The following is a 21,900-nucleotide window of genomic DNA, read 5'->3' as shown; positions in this document are numbered from 1 at the left end:
AGTTTTGTAGACATTTGTACACGTTATATTGTAAATTTCCCTCTCATCACTGCTTTAACTATGTCCCACAAATTTTGATATGTAATATTTTCATTTTCATTCATTCAGTATATATTTTTATTTCCTTTTAGACTTCACCTTTGACCAATGGATTATTTAGAAGTGAGTTGTTCAGTTTCCAAATGTTCTGGAGATTTTGCTGTTATCTTTTTATTCTTGATTCTAGTTTTATTCTGTTGTGATCAGAAAACACTCTATGTATGATCTTAAATCTTTTGAATTTGTTGGGGTTTGTTTTATGGTCCAAGATATTGTCTATATTTATAAATGTTCCATGGGCACTTGAAAAGATTGTGTGTTCTGTTGTTGTTGAGTGGGTTGTTCTATAAATGTCCATTCAATCCTATAGATGGATGGTATTGTTGAGTTCTTCTAAACCTTTGCTGCTTTCTGTCTAGTTGCTCTATCAATTAGAGAGGGATGTTGAAATCCTCAGTTATAGTTGTAGATTTGTCTATTTCTCCTTTCAGCTAAATTGGATTTTGCTTCACTATATTTTGTAGTACTGTCATTTAGTGCATATATATTATAACTTCATGGTGAATTGACCTTTTATCATTATGTTATGTACCTTTCTGTTTTTTGGTAATCTTCTTTTCTCTTTGTTATTAATATAGCCACTCTTGCTTTATTTCAATTAATGTTTTCATGATGTAGTTTTTCCATCCTTGTAATTCCAACCTGCCTGTATTGTTATGTTTCTTGTAGACAGCAAGTGGTTGGGTAGTATTTTTAATCAACTCTGCCAATTTGTCCTTTAATTTGTGCATTTAGACCAATTATATTTAATGAAATTGTTGTTATATTAGGGCTTAAGTCTTCCATTTTATAATTTGTGTCTTGTTTATTCTGTTTTTCATTTTTCTGCCTTTTTCCTGCCTTCCTGTGAGTAACTTGAAAAGTTTTTAGAATTTCATTGTGAATTTCATCTGATTTATCTGTAGTGTATTTTAGTGTCTCTTTGTATAGCTTTTTTAGTGGTTGCTCTCTCTCTCTCTCTCTCTCTCTATATATATATATATATATATGTATGTATGTATCTTACAACAGTTATCACCGTCTACTGGTATTATAATTTTACAAGTTGGAGCAAGGTATAGAAACCTTACCTCCGTTGTCTCCTTTGCCCTTCCCTGTTTATAATTGCTTAAATGTTTCTCCTCTGTGCATATTCAGAACCACATCTTTAGCTCTTCTTTTAGGATAGGGCTACTGAAAACGAATTCTCTTACTCCTCCTTCATCTGAGAATGTCTTAATTTCCCCTTCATTCCTGAAGAATATTACTCTGGATATTTCTTTCCCTCAAGGTGGGAAGTTCTTTCTTTCCCTCAAGGTGGGAAGGGGGAGCTCCTCATTACTCTTGGGCAAGTGTGGACCTCCACTGAGACCTCCCTGGCTGGGAGTGGCATGGATGAGAACAGTTATTTTTAAAAGGCAGATTTATCTACCATCATTAAATTGTGGAAAGGTGTGAAATACCCATAAAATTTGATTCTGCTATAAAATATGTAAAGAAATCTACCTGTTCTACCTGAAGGAAAAATTAAAATTGTAGTCCGCATACCTGAGTTCAGTTTTTAAAACCATTTGTTTTCTATTTTCTGATCTTTAAGCATGTCAAAGCTTATGAATTACTTTTTTTTTTTTTTTAGTTTTTTGTGTGTACTTTAATTCCCTATTATTTCTTCTGAGTCCATAGGTGATAATTCAGTGAACCTCATCTTCTTATAAAATGGCAACAGCTTGTATATTTCATAAGTTCTCTTTGCCCTAGGGATTTTTAATTTTTCCTGATTTTATTTTGTGCTTCTAACTTTTCCAAAGTGAACTGCTTTTTACCAAGACACACTGAGTCTGGTGACAGCTCTGTATCTCCTCTTGCCTCCCCTTTTTTAGCCTCTTCTGCCTGCTTTCTCTGCCCGCCTGGGTGTTTTGTAGCCTCCTCATACTGTGTGTCCCAGCTAACAAGGCTGCGGATGGACCATGCAGGAGCCAGCCCACCTTTCGTTTTTCCGCCAGGGGATATGAATTACTTTTGAACTCCCTCACTGAATAGCATAGCATTCAAAATTCAACTGTCGTCTTCTCTTTTCTTACCTTACCATTTTGCTCTTCTTTTTTTCTTTTACCATCTCCTCTTTCCCTTGTAGCAAAAATGTAATGTCCCCTTTTTAATTTTTTTTTTCCTCTCAATAAAATCTCCAGAGCTAAATCTAGGGTGAATCACAGTGTTGGATCTGCTACAAATATTTTATGTTTATACAATTGATTTTAGACTGAATAAGCATCAAAGGCATTTCTGAGATGGCCGGAGACAGAAAACACTTACAGAAGTACCCTGTGCAGGATGAGGGGTGTAGATGCAGGGTGGAAGGGATGATTTCTAATTGGTTTCTTGGGTGGTAGAGAAGGCGGTATGTGCTCATGTGCTTCTCTGTCTGGGCCTTTTTAGCTCCACCTGGTTGCGCCACAAGCAGCCTTGCAGGTGACTATCCATCCCCCAACTTTGGACCCTCGAGGTTGGAGCTCAGACTCATTTCTCAACCTCTAGAGTTGTATCTGTTCCTTATGAGTTCACCATCTTTTCTTTATCATTTAGGCAGAGTATATTTTGAAGAGAAATAGCTAATTCACATCAAGATAATAAATTATTACTTGTTTGGTGTATCTTTTACAGTTTGATACTGGCATTTATAGTTCTCACACTGTTAGAATTAAACAAAACTCTTTTGGCTAGAAGAAGAAATCCGTTGATGTTAGATATAAAACCTGCAAATTTTATCTCCTCCCTAAATTTGGGGGGAGTCGATACTTCAAATGATGTTGGCATTTGGCACCCCTCTAGAGGCATTGCTGCCTGGCATTATCTGCTAATACATGATTCTCATCACATCAGGCTATCAAGGCAAAGGTAAAAATATTATTTTCATAGGGGTGACATTATACTAAAATTTTACAAACTATTATACATCAACCTAAAATTGATCTAATGGAGATTCTATTGTTGTTTGGCTGACTTAAACACTCTCATATAGTAAAATTAACTGAATTTCGATATTGTTATGTTTTTTTCCCTTTAATTCCCTTTCCGTTGCTAGCCACACTCAAGGAACTAAATTACAACTGTTTGCTCCTATGTTTTCATCACATTAAATGCTCTCATTTGATTTTTTCATTTTTATTTTCCCAGCATCCCATTTCTCAGAGGAATAGTTCATTTCAACAACCAGGGAGACAGTCTGGATGCTTAAGGTAAGAGCTTAATATATATTATATGACTCTCTGTTTAGGTTAAATTAAAGTGAATATTGTTAATGCCTTTGTAATAAATTTATTTTTTAAATGTCCGTATAGTAATTAAAGTAAATATCCAAGCAAACATGCTCCATTAAAATATTATTTTCCAAACTATATTCCATTTCCCAGAGATACTAAAGACTAATTAGCGGCTGTTAGCAATTCCCCTAAAAATGGTCAAGCCAATTAAAATTTAATTTTAGAGATCAAGATATGGTCATGATATTTTGCATAACTCATAGAAGCTCATGATATTTTTCATAACTTAGGAATAAAGTGTTTTTGTTTGCTATCATGAAACATCATGGCACCGCCTCTGTTGACCTCACAATAGCAAGAGATGCATCTCTTGTGAAGGTGATGACTCCGGAAGCCTCCTTTGTTCCGTTCAGGATTTCTCTCTGAGACACAGTCATTTTGCCCTTCGTTTATTTCCCACTGGTACATTGTCTCTTTCTGTCTCAGTGCCTTCTAGGCTCACCTCTAGGAGCTCCCCAGAACAAAGAAACAATTAACTGAAATTCCACCAGATGGCAGTATGCGGAAAGCCATTCAGAGAGACTTCAAAGCTGTGAGCTATTGCAGCTCACGCAGAGAACAGTCTCACAAAGTATAATGCTCCAGGTTTCATCGCAGGTGCTTTAAACAACTTTAATTTCTTTTTCCCCACAGCATCAAAAATTTTTACCCAAAAAAAAGTATCCCTGGGTGTGTATGTATTGCCTTCTTTCATTTTTAATTCTGGAATGGTAAAATTAGGAACCTCATTCTTCAACAATAATTCTCCAAACAGTAATTGAGTATTAGAACGTATCCATATCAATGACTCAACGACAATTGAGTATTAAAACGTATCCAAATCAATATGATTTTGTCTTTGTGTCCCACTAAGATAAGTAGTATGGTTAGTGGCAATTTCTATATAAATATTTTAGGAAGAGAACCCTGAAATTCTTAAAGAGTACAATTTTAAGGAGTTACCTTGATATTAAACCAAATGAGATGTGCATGTATGAAATTCTAAGGCATATTGATTTGAAATAAGATTTATTTAAATGGATTTTTCTGCTCTAATAAAAGCAGAGGTATGGACCCCTGAGTGATGACAAAAACAACTCAACTATTCAGGGACACAGGTAGGCTCTGGGCAGAGTCTGGACAGAGGGCATAGGTTAGGTGCTGTGCCCAGTAGGTTTAAGAAGTAGAGTGGCCTGGCTTTTGGTGAACATATGGAAGCAGTCCCTGCACAGGCATCAAGCCCCCTTTGAGACCTGCCCTTATTAAACACGTACTTTTAGTAGGGTCCCATAAGTCCTGGAACAGTCCTGGTTTACTTCTGTGATCCTGGAGTACTATCTGGTTAACATACCTTTTATCCTCAAAAAAGTTTCTGAGTTTGGATGATATGATCACCCTGTCTTCCAGACTGGTGTGTTTGAAGAAAAAGTAATCGGAAAGATAGCCCATTACCTTAAATATGGTGTCTGTTAAAGCTGCTTAGATTAGGGTGTTTAGATCGAATGGTTCTTTTTCTGGGTAGAGCCAGGCAGTAAATATTTTCGGCTTTGCAGGATATGCAGTCTCTGTCACAGCTATTAACTCATTGTAGTGTGAAAACAGCCACAAACAATATGTAAATGAAGGGGCATGGCTGTGTTTCAGTAAAGCTTTATTTGTGAAAACAAGTGGCAGGCCAAATTTGACCTGCTGTCATAGTTTGTGGCTCCCTGTTAGATAATAGTAAAGAGGTAGGAGAGGTGGAGTACCTAGAAGATAAGAAGTCGAGATGCCATTATCAATTCCACTCCCTTCTCTTCATATCCATTCTGGATTGCAGCTTCTTTTGTCTAACCCACTCAGGAACTAGTTCTAATAGTTTAGCTGAGTGAGTAATCCCCTCACCAATCATGGGGTTCTAGAATACCTCTGCTGGATCTGGCTGCTTGTTTTGCATCCACATCTGTTTCTGCACCATGCACAGTGTGATGTATAATTGCCCATTTTTCAAGTATCACCTTAACCCTAAAGTTAAATATTGACTTGTTATTTAGCAAACTGTTTCATTTTATGTTTTGGTCCTTACTAAAAATTGTGTAAGGGCAATGCAGCCAATCAAGGAAAGGTTAACATCAGTCACACCAGTTTTTATTATAAAAATAATGAACAATTTTAAGGGAAATTTTAGAGAAAAGGAAGTCAATATAATACCACCGATTTTTCTGTTTTTGCATATTTTCTTTACCTATAAGCATGCATTTTTTTTCCACACTGAATATCATAAAATATGTGAACTTTGTATTTTACTTAGTTTAAGTCACCAGCATTTTACTTTTGATAGTCATCAGAACTATCATTAGAATAGTAGGATAGCATATTATATCAATGTGCCATAATATATACTTTCATTCTTACTATTTTCCATTTTTTTACATGCTACCATAAATTTTTTTGTACTAACTTTGCTGTTGTTTTGGTTTGGTTTCATTTATCTTCTTGATGATTTTTTTTTTTGTCTGTTAAGCTATTTCCTTAGGGCAGATTCCCAGAAGTTGGAATATTATTCAAGTGTATGACCATTTTTATAACTTTTAATCTACTTCACCATGTTTTTTCAGAGAAGTTTTAGAATATATAAGCATTTCCAGTTTCACCACAACTTTGTCTGAAACAGCACTTAATTCATTTAAAAAAGTATTTATTGAACGCCTACTATATGTAAAGCACTGTGCTTTGGTGTATATATATATATATATAAACATGAATTATGTTCTCATTTCACAAACACTTATTGAGTATCTAATATGAGGTAGCTATTGCAGGGTTTCAATAGTGACCAAGTTATAGCTTCTGCCTCAGAGAGTTTGATCTTTTGGGGAAGCTAAATAACATAAATAACTCTAATGTAATATAGACAATGAGAAACACCATAGGGAAAGTATAGTTAAAATGTTATGGAAGTTTATAAGAGAAAGAGAGGGCTTTTGCACCCGACTATGAGGATAAGTTGGTTTTGGATATTGAGAGATGGTGAGATTTGCCATTTGCTCCATAAACATTTATTGGGTGTCGACGAAGTGCCGTATACTCTGCTACAAGCTGGGGAATATAGAAGTGACTATGCCAGAGCTCTTACAGTTTACTGTCTGGTGGAGTAGGGAGTCTTTGAAACGTAATTTTAAGTATGATAAGTATGATAGTTTGTCTAGTAGAAGGTATGTGGGGGTAGAAAGAAAAGGGGACCTTCTTCTCAAACCAGGTTTCATAGCTCCCCTTTTGGCACAGTCTTCCTCATCGATTATTGTGTCAGAACCTGCGGGAGATCTGCTCCTGGAAATTTGTGGGTTATTCTAGTTGTACTTGTACTGACCATTGTTCCAGTGGAAAAACTGGCCTACGTTTACAATGAGTGCACCCTGCTGAGTACCTTTCTTGAGAAAGTGCGTGGAGCCTGGGCTTACTCTGAGTAGGTTTAGTTTTGTGTGTTGTTTTGTTTATAAACTTATGGATGGAACCTCAGTGACAACCTAGTCCAATTCATTCATTTTCCAAATGAACGGTCTTGGGTGAGGAGAGTTGGTGACTTGCCTTGGGTCAGACCATTAATGACAAAGCATGACACCAGAGCCCTGATTTTCAGCTCTCATATGCAACTTCTTCTGGGTTCACTGCCTTAATCTTTCTCTGCCTCAACTATACCGAAGGGGTAATAAGAACTAAAAATGGAATTAGCCAAACATTCTTCAGGCGTGTAGAAGCATCAACATGTACTTCGCCCATCTCATATTACTGCTAATAAGTTTTAAGCTGAAATATTTTAATTTAAATTGTCAAAAATAGATGAGGGTGGGCCACAGTGTCTCAGTAGGCAGAGTTCTCGCATGCCATGCTAGAGACCCGGGTTTGATTCCCAGTGCCTGCCCATGTAAAAAAAGGAAAAAAAAATATGAGAAGTAGAAAAAATGGAATGAATACCTACATCTGCTACTTACCTGCTTCAGGATCTTGGTCAAGCAACTTGACCCTACTCAGTCTCACTTTCCTCAGCTGCAAAATAGGGGGCATAATACATCTTAAATTTGTTACAAGAATAATTTGAAGCAACGTAAGTATTGGGTATATCATGAGTACTCAGCAAATGTTGCTTTTATTTGTCCTTCCCTCCTGGTCCTACATGTTCTTCTCATATTTCTTTAGTTTATTAATGAGGTTATATTATAAGACTCTTGAGAATTAAATGATGGAATGAGAGAACATTTATAAAAGTATCTGGTGCAGAGTTTAATGTTTTCATTCCTGAATTTCATTCAACTGTGGTTGCATAGAGATTTACAGAATTTAATTCACTGCTCCTGTCTTTCTTGAATAGCTTATTTTATATGTTCTCTGGCTGTCTTGTGACTTGGTAGCAATTAAGGGTTCATTCATTTTCTCTCTGGTTTACTTGAAAAGGACTTCTTAAATAAATACAAATAGAGAGATGGATAATTAGATGAAGCATTCAAATATAGCAAAACGTTGAAAATTGCTGAATACAGTTTGTTGATATGAGTGTATATTATACTATTTTCTACTTTTCTGGATGTTTGACATGCCTTAAGCTAGATTTTCTTGAAGAACTAGTTACTAAACTTTAACTAACCCTCTACCATGGCCTCATCGAAGTGCAAGGTATGGGGGATCTCAGCACTGATGGGGCTGTGGCAGCTGGAAGGAACATTAACTAAACAAGCAATTCCACTGGAGGATGCTAAGTGTTATGGTGAGAGAAGCACAGGGTGCCATGGGAGCCCCAAATAGTGACAGCGAAGCCAGCACGAAGGCAGGTGAGACTTTGAAGAGGCACTGATACCTAATCTGAGACCTAAAGGGAAAGGAAGAGCTAGCCAGGTGTTAGGGAAAAGGGGATTGAGGAGAACGGAAAAATTGTTTGGACAGAAAGAGTAGTGGCTTCAGAGACCTGAAGAGAAGATAAAAGAACATATCACATATTAAAGAAATGAAAAGAAATTCAGTAAAGCCACAGCATCAAGGGATAATTGAAAGATAGGGCTGCATAGACAAGCAAATGAGGAAGGCCCTGTGAGATTAATGAAGAACTTTGGATTGAATCCTGAAAGTGTAGTTGAAGTGTTTGAAGCAGGAAAGTAAAAAGACCAGTTATATATCTTAGAACACTCGTCCTGACAGCTCTGGTAGAGTGGATCAAGAAGGGGTGAAATTAGAAGTAGGAAGGCCAGTTTCAAGACTCCTGTAGCAATCCAGGTATAAAGTCATTTCAATTTGGCTAAAATAATAACAATGGGGTAGAGAGAAGTGGGTCGATTTAAGGATTAGGAAGTGAAATGAACAAGATTGGGTGAGGGAGAGGTCAAGGATTAATTCATTTACTCAAGAAATATATATTGAAAAAAATATATATATATAGAATGTTTGCTATGTGGTAAGCACTGTTTCAGTGCTATGAAGAAAAACAGTAAGGGCAATAAGGAATATAGGATGGGGTGTTACTGCTCTATATAGAGGGATGAAATGGGAAAGGGCTCTTCACAGGAGCACGCATTTCCCCCTAAGGGCCCTCCTTCATGCATGGCACTGGTGAGAACAGGTCACCTGGAAAAGAAGGAGTTCAGTGTACGCCTTGGGAGATCTGCCAGGAGCAGTGCTATGGTTGGCAAATTATGGTGCACAAGTGTCTAGTGTGTGTAAGTGGAGGTTTTGGTCGTGGTCTTTACTGAGATAGGAACCAGAAGTGTGAGAACAAGAATCAGAAATTCAGCATCAAACACGTTGAGTTTAGGGGGTCTGTAATGTCCAAGAGGATGGATATAGGGATTTAGGATCCGATTGCCCAAAGAGGAAGAAATGAAACAAGAATATAGTTTTGGGAGTCACTAGCATGTAAGCAGTAAGTCATAGGAAACAGTTTACTTGCCCAAGGAGAGTATAAAATGAGAAAAGGGAGGCCAGGGTAGAACCTTGCTGATCACCAATATTTAAATGGTAGATTAAAAAAAAAGGGGGGGGGGGACTTTTGGTTGACCAAGATGGAGCATAAGATGTCCCAGGGTACAGTTACCCCACAGAATCTGAATTACTAGCAAAAACTGGCAGAGCCATCTTCCTCAAAACTCCAAAAAACAATTAAAGGATTACAGTGACTATGTGATTGCCAAGTCGAGAATATGTACCTTTAAAAACAGAAAGAGAAGCTTGTAGCATACCTGCTAGCCCTTCCCCAGTTCCCTCCCCTGCTCCCTACCTGGTGTGGTGTGGAACCAGTCTATGCTCCTATTATGGGTCCCTGGCCCCTTTCCAGAGGGAACAGAGTAATTCCTATGCACATACTGTGTGCCTATATGTCAGTGCCAGTCTATCAGGTGGAAGCCTAAAAGACTGAGTCAGGAAACTCATCTCTGTCTTGTTCTCCCAGGATTTGCCCTTCAGTCAGATGCTGCTCACAGTGATGCTAAAGCAGTGAAAGAAGCAATTTAGTCAAAGTAGCTTGGGGCAAGAATTACTGGCTTTAAGAAATGAAAAAGGGGCCCTGCAAAGAGGGGAAATTCTATTTTGTAAGGAAAAAAGGAGGCATTCAAATTCTTGTAAATGGGCCACAAGTAAACACAAGCCCAGGACAAGATGCAGGCTCGGAAAAGACAGAGAAGACCCTGTACTTCACTTTTGCCGCAGGATTATCTTCTAGATAGAAGGGGTAAACTCTGTAGGGAAACACCAGCCAACACAGAGCCAGTTTACAAAAACTGTGCTAAGTGTTTTTTGCCTTGGCTGTTTGTTTTTGTTAGCTCCTGGCACTCAAGGAAACCTGTCATATCATTAACTGGATATAATCTGAACGAACAGAGAGCTCAAGGACTAAATCCCAGAGTTAACACTTTAAACTATTGCAATGTATAATGCACAAAAATAATTACACAGAAAAAGAAACAGGAAGTAATGACCAATGCAAAGGAACAAGATTAAAAACCCAGAAAACAACAATGAATAAGACTAGACTTGGGACATACCAGACAAAACTTTTAAAAATAATCCTCAGTATACCAAAGAAAGATAAAACATGGTGAAAGAACTAAAGGAAAACAATGAATGAACAATACTACCATAAAAGAATTAAAAAATAACAATCAACAAAAACAAAAGTTAATTCTTTGAAAAGCCTAATAAAATCGTCAAACCTTGAGCTACTCTAAGAAAAATTAGTATGCAAATAGCCAAAATCAGAAATGAAAGGAGAAATATTACTACTGACTCCACAGAAATAAAAATTATTTTAACAAGACATGAATAACTTCACATCAATAAATTAGATAACTGAGATGATATTGACAAATTCCTAGCAACACACTATCTACACTGATTCAAGAAGAAACAGAAGATCTCAACAGAACAATAACAAGTAAGATGATTGAATCAGTAATCAAAACATCCTGAGAAAGAAAAGCCCAGGACCACATGGCTTCATAGGTGAATTTTACCAAACATTCCGAGCATTAACACCAATCCTGTTCAAACTCTTCCAAAACGTTGAAGAGGAAGAAATGCATCTAACTCATTCTTTGAGGCTGACATCACTAACACAAAACTGGATAATGATTCCACAACAACAAAAAAACACTGCAGACCATTATCCCTTATGGGTATAGATTCAAAAATCCTCAACAAAATACCAGCAAACAGAGTCCAACACCATATTGAACGAATTTACACTATGATCAAGTGGGATTTATCCCAGGTTTGCATGGGTGGTTCAGCATAAGAATCAACTAATGTAATATACCATATTAATAGAACAAAGAAAACACAAAAACATCTGAATTGATGCATAAGAGACATTTGACAAAACTCAGCCCCACTTCTTGATAAAAACACTTAAAAAACTAGAAACAGAAGGAAATGTCCTCAACATGAAAAAGGAAATGGTGAAAAACCCACAGCTAACATAATACTCAATGGTGAAAGACTGAAAGTTTTCCCTTTAAGATCAGGTAAATGACAAGTAGGCCCAGTTTCACCACTTCTTTTCAATATTGCATCAGAAGTTCTAGCCAGAGCAATTAGGCAAGAAAAAGAAAATAAAAGGCATTCAAATTGAAAAGGAACAGCATGTGAGTGCCAAGTCGAGAATATGTACCTTTAAAAACAGAAAGAGAAGCTTGTAGCGTACCTGCTGGCCCTTCCCCAGTTCCCTCCCCTGCTCCCTACCTGGTGTGGTATGGAGCCAGTCTATGCTCCTATTATGGGTCCCTGGCCCCTTTCCAGAGGGAACAGAGTAATTCCTATGCACAAGGATAGACATATAGACTGACTGAATCCAATTGAGAGTTCAGAAATGAACCTCGCATCTTATAGCAAGTTGTCTTTTGATAAGGGTGCCCAGTCCACTCAATTATCTCTTCAACAAATGGTGCTGGGAAAACTGGGATAGCCCTTTGCAAAAAAATGAAAGACCCTTACCTCACATGTATAAAAAAAAAAATTAACTGAAAATGGATCAATGATCTAAATATAATAATCATGACTATAAAACTCCTGGAAGGAAATGTTCAGGACCTGTGTTAAGCAGTGGCTTCTTAGACTTTACATCAAAGGTATGAGCTACAAAGAAAAATTGATAAATGGGATGTCATAAAAATTAAAAACTTTTGTACATAAAAGGACTTCATCATGAAAGGAAAATGGCAGACTACAGCATGGGAGGAATTTTTTATAAAACACGTATCTGATAAAAATTTATATCCAGAATATGTAAAGAAATCCTACAACCCAACAACAAAAAGGCAGCCCAATTAAAAAGTAGACCTGAGACTTGAATAAACATTTCTCCAAAGAAGATACACAAATGGCCAAGAAGTATATAAGATGCTTAACATTTTAGCCATTAGGGAAATGCAAATCAAAACCACGAGATATAATGGCTACTACTAAAAAAAGCAATAAGAAGTATGGTAGAGAATGTGGAAAATTGGAAACACTTGTTCATTGTTGATGGGAATGTTAAATGGTGTAGCAGCTGTGGAAAGTAGTTTGGCTGTTCTCAGAAAGTTAAGTATAGAGATACCATCTGATCCAGCAATCCCAATTCTTGCTAAATCCCCCAAATAATTGAAAGATGGGACTCAGTTTGCACACTGATGTTCTTAATGGCATTATTCACGATTGCCAAAAGATGGAAGCAACCTAAGTGTCCATAAACAGATAAATGGGTAAATAAAATGTGGTATATACATAAATGGAATATTATTCAGCTATGACAAAGAATAAAGTTCTGATACACATAACAACATGTTGAGTGAAATAAGCCAGACACAATAAGAAATATATTGTATGATCTCACTGATACGAAGTAATTTGAGTAAGCAAACTCACAGAGTCAGTCAGAAACTAGAATACAGGTTATTAGGGGCCTGAGTGGGGATAGGGAATGGGCATTAATGCTTAATTTGTACAGTTAGTGAAGTTTTGATCATGACCAGTGATGATGGCAGCCCAGCCTTGTGAATGTATTTCTACTGAATTATATATATGAATTATAAATTTGAAATTTTAGGATATATAAATGTGACTAGAATGAAGTTTATACAAAACAAAAAAACACATAGAACTGTGGAACACAAACAATGAACACTAAAGTAAACTATGGACTATAGGTAATAATATAACTGTGATGGAATTACCACACTAATACAAAGTGTGTAAAACCCCATATAGGGATATTAAGGAACTCTGTACTTTCTGCATGACGTTTCTATAAACCTACTACTTATCTAATAATAAAAAAAATTGCGTTCAGTGAAATACAGAAAGAGAGAGAGACTGAGGAAGATTAGCCAGAAAGAAGGGAGAAAGGCCAGTTGAGTACAACATCATGGAAACCAAGGGAAATAGCATTTCAAGAACGAGCAGAGGGCCAGTAAGTCCAAATCCTCCACAGACATTGCTAGAGAATGACCAAAAAGTGCCTATTGATTTAGCAACAAGCAAATAGTGATATTGGCAAGGCCTATTTCTATGACATGGTCAGAGTAGAAGCAAGAATTTGAGTAAGAAATTAAGAAGGGGAGAGGATACGTCTAGATAACTTAAAGTAATTTGGCTATAAAGATGAACAAAGAGGGACCCATTGGAGAAAAGGGTTGATGTAAGTTGGCAGAGACTTGAGCAGTACAAATGCTTCGGGGAAGGAAGGGGCCAGAGTGCGGCAAGGAAGGGTCTGGTAGAAAGTTTACAGAATGAGGTCTCTGAGTAGGCGGGAGGAATCGAGATCTCTCTTCCTTACAGCAAGCAAGAAAGAGGATGGAAGGGTACCCTTCAAGTAAATGTTTAGGTTTGATGGCAGGAAACTTAGATCCTTACTATCCTCTGTGAAGCGAGAGGCAAGTTAGATAGAGACTGGAAAAGTGTTGAAATACTTGTTTTATGGATGACGAGGGAAGCAGAGGGTTGACCTGGAAGGAAGTATCAGGCTCCACTTTGGTTTGGAGACCCTGAGTTTATAGTTGAGTTGATCTAAGCAGAATGACTTTTCTCCAGTAGTGCTTAGCAGCCCAACTGAGCAGATGACAATTTTATAAAGTCTCTTCTTTGGATAGACACAAAAATTGATCGTGAGGACCACGCATTTGTTTTAAAGTGGGCTAGTACTTTACTCTTTCTTTTTTATATACCATGAAAGCCAACTGACTAGGTGAAGAACTGCAAGTGGTTTGGCATATACTGTGTTTGATATTTGTACAGGTACTGTAATTAACTCCCCAATGCCCCCTGAATAGATTATTGGAGAGCAGCCTTAATTAACAATAGCTATGATGGATTCAGAGTGAAGCTTGGAAATTTATTGAATATTTAATGGTGTCCCAATACCCTCTCACAAATTCCTATTGTCTGTTCTAGGGATTTGTAACACCTCGAACAACTAGGGGTAACAACTGTGCTGCACACACAAATATAAAATCTAGTTGCTTATCAAACCTTTAATGCATTGTACAGCCCTATGTGACTTTTCTACTTTTTGTATAGAGTATCAGCAAGTAATATTCATTTTTGCTAGCAAAAAATGTCACTAAAATAACTCTGAGGTTGACATGACTTATCAAAACTTTCTTTACCAAGTGGTCTGTGGTATGTGGAAAGAATGCTACTGATTTCTCATAGTCTTATGTCTAGGGGGCTTGTCTTTTGAAGTCCCTAACCGAGAAATGTGTTTTGTCTATCCCACTTCACTCCCTGGCCTAAGCATCACTGAAAATGAAAGAGTGAATGAACAGTGATGAAGGGCACTATCCCTGTGACAGTTCTTATCCTCATTACTACCCTCAGATCTTTCAGACAAAGCTGTTGAAAAGAGCTTTCTGCAATGGAAATGCTCCATATCAGTATCACCTAATTCGGTAGCCAGTAGCCACATGTAACTACCAAGTACTTGAAATGTGGCTGAGTGTAACTGAGGAACTAAATTTTACCTTTTATTTGATATTAATTCATTCAATGTAAACAGTCTCATGTCACCACTGACTACTGTATTGGACAGCATAGCTCCAGCAGCTGGTGTAGACAGAACTGAAATTCTGAGTACAGCTTACAAATGCAGCACCCCCCCCCCCCCCCCCCCCCGGAAGCTCACACAGGTCTCTGATGTCCAGACAAGTCTGGCCTGGCCTCGTCCTGCCATCACCACATTTTATAGCTTAGGGATTCCGGTTCACGTGAGAATAACTACAGGAGCAGAAGATCTGAAAGCAACCTAGAGTCAAGGGGGATTCACCTTCATTTCTACCGAGGCTGTCAGCTTAAAACCTGAACACTAGACCTGGGTACAAAAGGGTAAAGCATAGGGAAGAGAACAAACTAAATTTAGTACCTACTATATACCAGGCACTATGCCAGAAACTTTACGTATGTCTCATTAACCCTTGTGTGTTCTATATGAAACATGTTTATGCTTTTCATAGATGTGGAAATTCAGTTAAGTTCCTAACTTTTTCCTCTCTCTTCTCCCTGGGCCCCTCCCTCCCCTTCCATTATTTCAGTTATATTGAGTATATGTTACTCCTTTACGGAAGCACAACCATTAGTGTCATAGAAGAGGTTAAATTGATCATTTGGATTAAAATTACTTAAGAAAAAAAGACATACTCTAGCATCTTAGTAACCATTGAGGCAAAAATCTCAAACTGCTTGGAAGCCTGTACTGTACATATTTCTGATATATTTTATTATAGAAATTTTAATTATCTTCGATGACCTAACATCTTCCAGAGTTTACCTGCTGCCTACCATCCTTTTCAGATGTCTCTTAAATATACGATATTTTCTTTTACTTCTATAGTATTTTCGAAAATTTAATTATTAAAAATGATAGTGGATGTCATAAAAAGCAAATCACCTACAGTCCTACCCTAATAAGCCATGTGTTTCTTATTTTCCTCCTATCCTTATAAATATTATTACATGCTTTGTGCATATTTTAGAATGCTGCACATATGATTTTTTACCTAACTTTGTCATGAGCAATTTTCCATGCTGCTATATATATTCATGTTGGTAGTTTTACTATCTCTGTAATAGTCTATCAAATTAATACATCCTTATTTATCCAAGCTGCCATTTTTCACTCTCTAGTCTATTTCAAAGCTGGCTGTGATTTATTTTAATCTTATAGAGCATAACTGATTAAATAATACCCCGGAATGGCACTCTCATACCCTTGTGTTCCCTCTTCCCCTGTGAATATAGTTTTTAATTATACCATGGAATTCCCGACTGTTATCTCAGTTTTTTTTTATTTTATCACATGAATTTTTTAACTTCTCAAATACATTAAAGTAGTCTCAAGAGCAAAGTTGATGCATTCGATTTTAATTATCTCCCCTGACTTTAGGTGCATAATATGTACTACTTGAGTTCTGAATAGCCTGTCAAACCAGCTTAGCATCGAGTTGCCTGGCTGCTTGCATTGGGGATGACACAGCTTTGGAACATCCCTTACCCACATGTCATTCTGCTTAAAATGTGTGCACTGTCACGGCTGTCTCCATTCTAAAGTTAGCCATGCTTCAGTCTTTAAAAGGGCAATTCAAATAACTCATCAGGTTTATAGCAAATGACATTAGAGAATATGAATAATAAGTGTCAAGATAAAAAAAAAATCAAGATAATTCTCAGAGTGTATCCCCAGAAGAATAGATGTTAGGCCATGATGATTTTTAATTTTCCAGCTGTACTCTAAATCCTTCCTTGGAGTATGGTGTTAAGCCTTTACTGGACCATGGGATTTCAAAACACTGATGTATTATTCTATTATGACTTTGCAAGGTGGTGACTAGATTTTATCATATCTGCTTGATAGAGTTTCTCTCACGGGATTCCTGTGTCCCTAACTTTATTTTTGCTCTTGGTGAGTGATATGTTTCAGACCTCTGTGAGGTAATGCCACTCTGCAGCAGGACTTTGGTTTATAAGCTGGACTGAACCATTAGGATCTTCTTCTGATGCTTGGCTTAGAGAAAAGTTTAGTTTGGTTTATAAAAAAAAAAAAAGTGAAATGAGTGTTTGGAGCATTGTATGTTGAAACTGTTGCCTCCAGCCAACAGTGACATAATTCTATCATGGTGTTTTAGGATGAGAATATAAAAACACTCTTGCCTCTCACTCAATAAAACATATCCCCTACAATAGAAAATAAAGTTGCCTAACTCAATGTTATTTCTTTTGAAAGCTTCATCTCATCAAGAATTTGATATTTTTGTTATATAATAAAATATTGAAACACAAAGCTTTTACTTCTAAAATTTAATTCCTTCATATACAATTATTTTGGATTGTTTTGGATTTCAGTGTGAAAAATTGTAGAGGAGAAAATTCCAGTTTGAAAAGTTGTCAGTACAAAAAAGAAAAAACAAAACAAATTCATGTACCTGGATGGATTGCAATACGTGTTTTTAAGTGATAAAGAATTCGGGATGTTTTAGAATGGTCATAAGACGCTTAGGAGGAAGTGGACTTTCAGCTAAGATGCCTCATAGGTTAGATACTTACCTATGCTTTTGTAAGATAAGCATAGGTAAAAAGTAGGAAAAAAGATATTCCAAGCACCAGTGAGCAGGTACCATTGAGAGAAGCACCACCTGTAGTAGTAACATCAAAGCAATTGGGCCAAATTAGGTAGTGGGTTCTAAGAAGAAAAAAATTAGATTCCATTTATAAAAATGTTTGCATAGTACCTGCGAAGTTTTGATCATCTGATGATGCATGTGTTTCTTCTGTCAAAAAGAAAAAAATACAAGTAGTTAGAAGCTCTAAGAAAAACAAATAAAAAAATATGATTCAATTCCCGGCACCTGCCCATGCAAAAAAATAAATAAATAGGAAAGTCAAAGTTCAAATTTAACAAATCTTAGAATGAGGCATGCTACTGAACAATTAATGGAGTGTGAGAAAAGAGAATCCATTCAACAGTGTTGCTTTTGCTAGGATATTCTAATTGTAAGATTTAATGAGAGGATTGTATTTCCTTCTCTATGGAAGGTGATACCACTTGATTCTAGAAGCAATAAGAATTTACGTAATCTTAAATGCTGTTTACTAGACTGCAAGTTTAGAAACAATCTATAGTTAAAACAGGGAAGACAAATATATCATAGAACATAATGTAAATATTAATGATTTAATGAAAGAGGCATAATAAAATCACAGAACTTAAAAGCAGTTAAGCTTGAGAGGAAACATGTAATAGAGAGTCGATAGATACTCTTCCTTGAAAAGAGTCAAGAAATAGGATTTTAAGAATGTTATTTAAAGTTAAGAAGATATCCACTACAAGAATAAAAATGTGTAATATTACCAATAAAACTGAGAGAAGAAATGAGAAGTAGTAGAAGTATGTTATTTCTTTCATAGTGGAAAATAAAATATATGCTAAGATGATAAATCAGGAATAGAATATATCTGGATTTTTATAGATATAGTTGTAGCCCCAGAGGAAGTGAAACCAGAAATAGTTTAAAAAAAAAATCCATTCTGGACAGTAAGGAAAGATTTTACTCTTTGTTTTACATAGTCTATAGTCCCCAATTTTTAACATATGCATGGTATTTTTATAAATTACAAACAATTGATAACTTTTTATATATTTGGAAGGGATTAGAAGGGAAGGAGAATCTTAGAAGTTACTGTGCTTGTCTGCATTTTAGATAATATGAATCTGGTGAAAATAAGAAAGATGATTGAGAGAGGCAATTGAAGAATTGACTAGGATTTGGTGATTGGCTATTTGAATAGGAAGAGTTTTTTGTTTGTTTAAAAGGAGCAAAGCGAAGATTTTCAGATTCACTGTAAAGGTAACTTAAGTTGAAGGGACTGGCAAAATGATACCCAAGATAATATGCTCATTTTTAAATTTACTGATACCTTGCTGTTTATTATCAAATAGGATTTTTCCAGGCTGGTTGAGAGTGAAAATATAACTTTTTTCAGTAATATTTGTATGATGCTCAAATATTTGTTTTAATAAGAATGTGATAACCCAAATACTTCACATAAATATCAAATATATTACACTAAAGAACCACCATAGGCCACAATAAATAACTTAAGAAACATCACTTTAGGGTAAAAAATAAAAACTTACATCAATAACAAAGAATTGATGTTTCCAGCTAATACTGTATCGACTATCTTTCAGTACTTTGATTTGTAGCAGGGGAAAGCACCCATGTTTTATTGCATTAGAAGCACTCAATGTCCCAGGGCTATGAATATTTAAATTTTAAGTGACCTTACTAATTCTGCTCTAATACCTTGAGCTGGGATTCTGGCAGCTTCTGGTCATGATCCTATTACCTGAAGGTTTTTAACTCCTGACTTGAAGCTAGGAAGAAAAGAGATCTTTTCTGACCCCTTAGCAATTGTGAGCCTCCCTGGGTCCTTCTCTCTTGGCATTCAAGCTCCCAGGCCTCCATGCTCTGATACCATCCTCACTTATGGCATTTCCATTGCAATTATTTGCTGAAAGAGTTTTGACTTGACTATAACTGCCATTTTTCTCAGATTGAAGTAGGACAAAACATTTCATTCCAACAAACATATTTTTGTCCTACTGATAACTATATGACCTCTTCTTTAACATATAGAAACAAGAATCTCAAAATTGATTAAGTTTACTGACATTATCTACAAACAGGACCCAAAGGTTCATTTAACCTCTATTTCCCATTTTTAAGAGAATTATAATTAGGTGTAAAATCATGCAGAAAACTTGGCTCTCACATTTGCCTGACATCCAACTCAATCAAAAGGATATATTTTGAGTAAATTGTCTTCCTTCATACCATAGGAAATATCATGAACAGCAAGTATCCATTGCTATAGGGCACACACTGTCTTTTGCCTGGTAAAGCAGTGGTAAGAAACTGAGGGGACTGGCAGATTCTCTTTTGTTTTCTTGGTTTTTTTTTTCCCTCTGTGTTATGAATGGCTACAGTGATGAATTACAAAGGATGGAAGCAAAGGATTCTTTTGCTTGGAGGGGGGGAATTGGGGAAAAAAGAAGATGAAAAGTGATATATGTTAACTCTCAGTGTTAGAATTGTGTAATGAGGAAATATTTAGAGGGGTATTTGTAAGGCCTTCTAGTGAAGTCAGGCTTCTGGCTTTGATGAGTACTGGCACAGCCATATTTCTTCTCTTGATATGAAGTGTCTTTTATGTAGTATTTGTACAATTTATGACATAAGCATGGATTTGCAGCTGTTTCACAACCACTGTGGAGTTTATTGGCTCTGTTCCACAGCACCGTGTCCAAACTCCAGGAACTCTTCTCACATCCAGTGAATGTGGTAGGAGGCTGCTTGCAGAATGATTCACTCTGCCCAGAGTCCAGTGTTTTGCGTGCAGAATGTGTCTGCTGCTTGGCAGGTTGTGTCCAAATGTCAGTGACTGGCCAGACTCATTGTGGACTTGTCATCCAGCCTCAGAATTTACCCCCTGCAGAACTCTGAACATCGTAACCATCGGTTGGAAATGGCAATGCCATAATTCTTTATTTCTCCCAGCCAATAATTCCCTATGAATTTTTACATGGATATTTTAATTTGGTGAAAACACAGTGATTCTGCCTTTCATGATATGATCTGGTTATAATCAAAACAGTTGTGAAGATGAGACAATGGTGACTGAATGTCCCTGGCTCTTTCTTCTCATCCTGGAGGGAGAAGGGCTCTCAGAAGGTAACTGTTCAGATTCTATTGCTTTCATAGCATCATAATGCCTTTGATTAAGATGCAGCCCTTCCTAGTCTTATAACGAAGAAAGCTGACCTAATTTCAAATGGCAGCTTAGAGGTCCAGTAGTCCCACTGAGCCTCATCCAATACAGTAATGGGGTGGCAGACTCTAATTCTACAAGCATGTCTGTAAAGATTCAACATAGGAACATTTACAGGCTCTTTGCCTGTTGCACAGAGAGGAAGGTTTTTCTTATGCTGAAGGCAAGAGACGGAACTATTGTTCCAGGTAACCAGGTTAAATCCTACTCTTACTAAACATGGGAAATTAGATTCTAAAGGTGGTTAGATCGTATAGGGCCTTAATTGCCAAAAGTAAAACTTGGAATTTTTATTCTGAAAGTGATAGGGAACCACTGAACACTTTTGTAAAAGTAAAAAGTGAAAGGAGGGAAGATAAATCTAGTAGTGGTATGATGGATGCCTTGAGAAGTGAAAAGAGTCAGGAAGCAAGGAAAACTTTTGGGAGAGACTGGTAACTAAGCATGAGGCGATGTGTCTGAAATTGGTCGTTAGGGGTGGGAGAGGAAAGGGATATACATATCACACTGTAAAATGAGTAGGTTTGCTACTGAATCAGCCAGAGAGGATTCCGAGACTTCAGGACTGAGCACTGGATAGAATGATTCCAGTCAAGGGGATCATGAAAGGGGGCTGAGTAGGAGAGAAGCTTCCTTGTTAAATGTACTGTGTAGTGTCCAAACCAATGATACCAACTTAATTTCTGCTTCTGGCTCCAGTCTGCCTATTTAGTAAGTGAAAAAATGCAGTGATGAATATAGATCTCACACAGTCCCATGTTCTCACAAGCTGTTTCTGGAAACCTGAATAGAGATTTTTGTTTTTGTTTTTTTTATGATTGTTCTCAAGACAACTCTTCCCCAGGAAAACCTGGCAGTCAACCGAGGAGGCCTATTATTTTTTGCTGATGTTTCTGTCACTACCACCTGGGGTCGGGTTTGTTCTCTCTCCTTCCCCAAAAGTAGTTGGCAGGGAAGCTCTGTAGAAAAATTGGTGTCACCCTGTGTTGGTCAGGTTCATGTGTCAGCTTGGCCAGGTGATGGTGCCCAGTTGTCTGGTCAACCCAGCACTGGCCTATCTGTTGCTGTGAGGACATTTCATGGACTTAAATAATAAGCACGTTGGCTGCATCCATGGCTGATTACATCTCCAATCAGCTAAGGGGAGTGTCTGCTGCAATGAGTGGCACTTAATCTAATCACCGGAAGGCTTTTAAGGAGAATTCAG

The 21,900-nt window shown here is 37.0% G+C and overlaps 1 protein-coding gene across 1 annotated transcript in view; it reads left to right on the top strand.

The window, feature by feature from the left end:
• MAPRE2 (microtubule associated protein RP/EB family member 2) overlaps positions 1-21,900 on the top strand; it is a 149,953-nt gene that overhangs the window by 25,929 nt on the left and 102,124 nt on the right. The window contains exon 2 of the mRNA XM_077135640.1: positions 3,253-3,314. The gene's annotated coding sequence lies outside the window, so the exon portion shown is untranslated. The remainder of the gene's footprint in view (positions 1-3,252; positions 3,315-21,900) is intronic.

Source organism: Tamandua tetradactyla, chromosome 18 (assembly GCF_023851605.1).
Source record: "Tamandua tetradactyla isolate mTamTet1 chromosome 18, mTamTet1.pri, whole genome shotgun sequence".
In the NCBI taxonomy this organism is placed as follows: Eukaryota; Metazoa; Chordata; class Mammalia; order Pilosa; family Myrmecophagidae; genus Tamandua; species Tamandua tetradactyla.
Note: the sequence above shows the minus strand (reverse complement) of the source record. Positions and strands in the feature narration are given on the sequence as shown.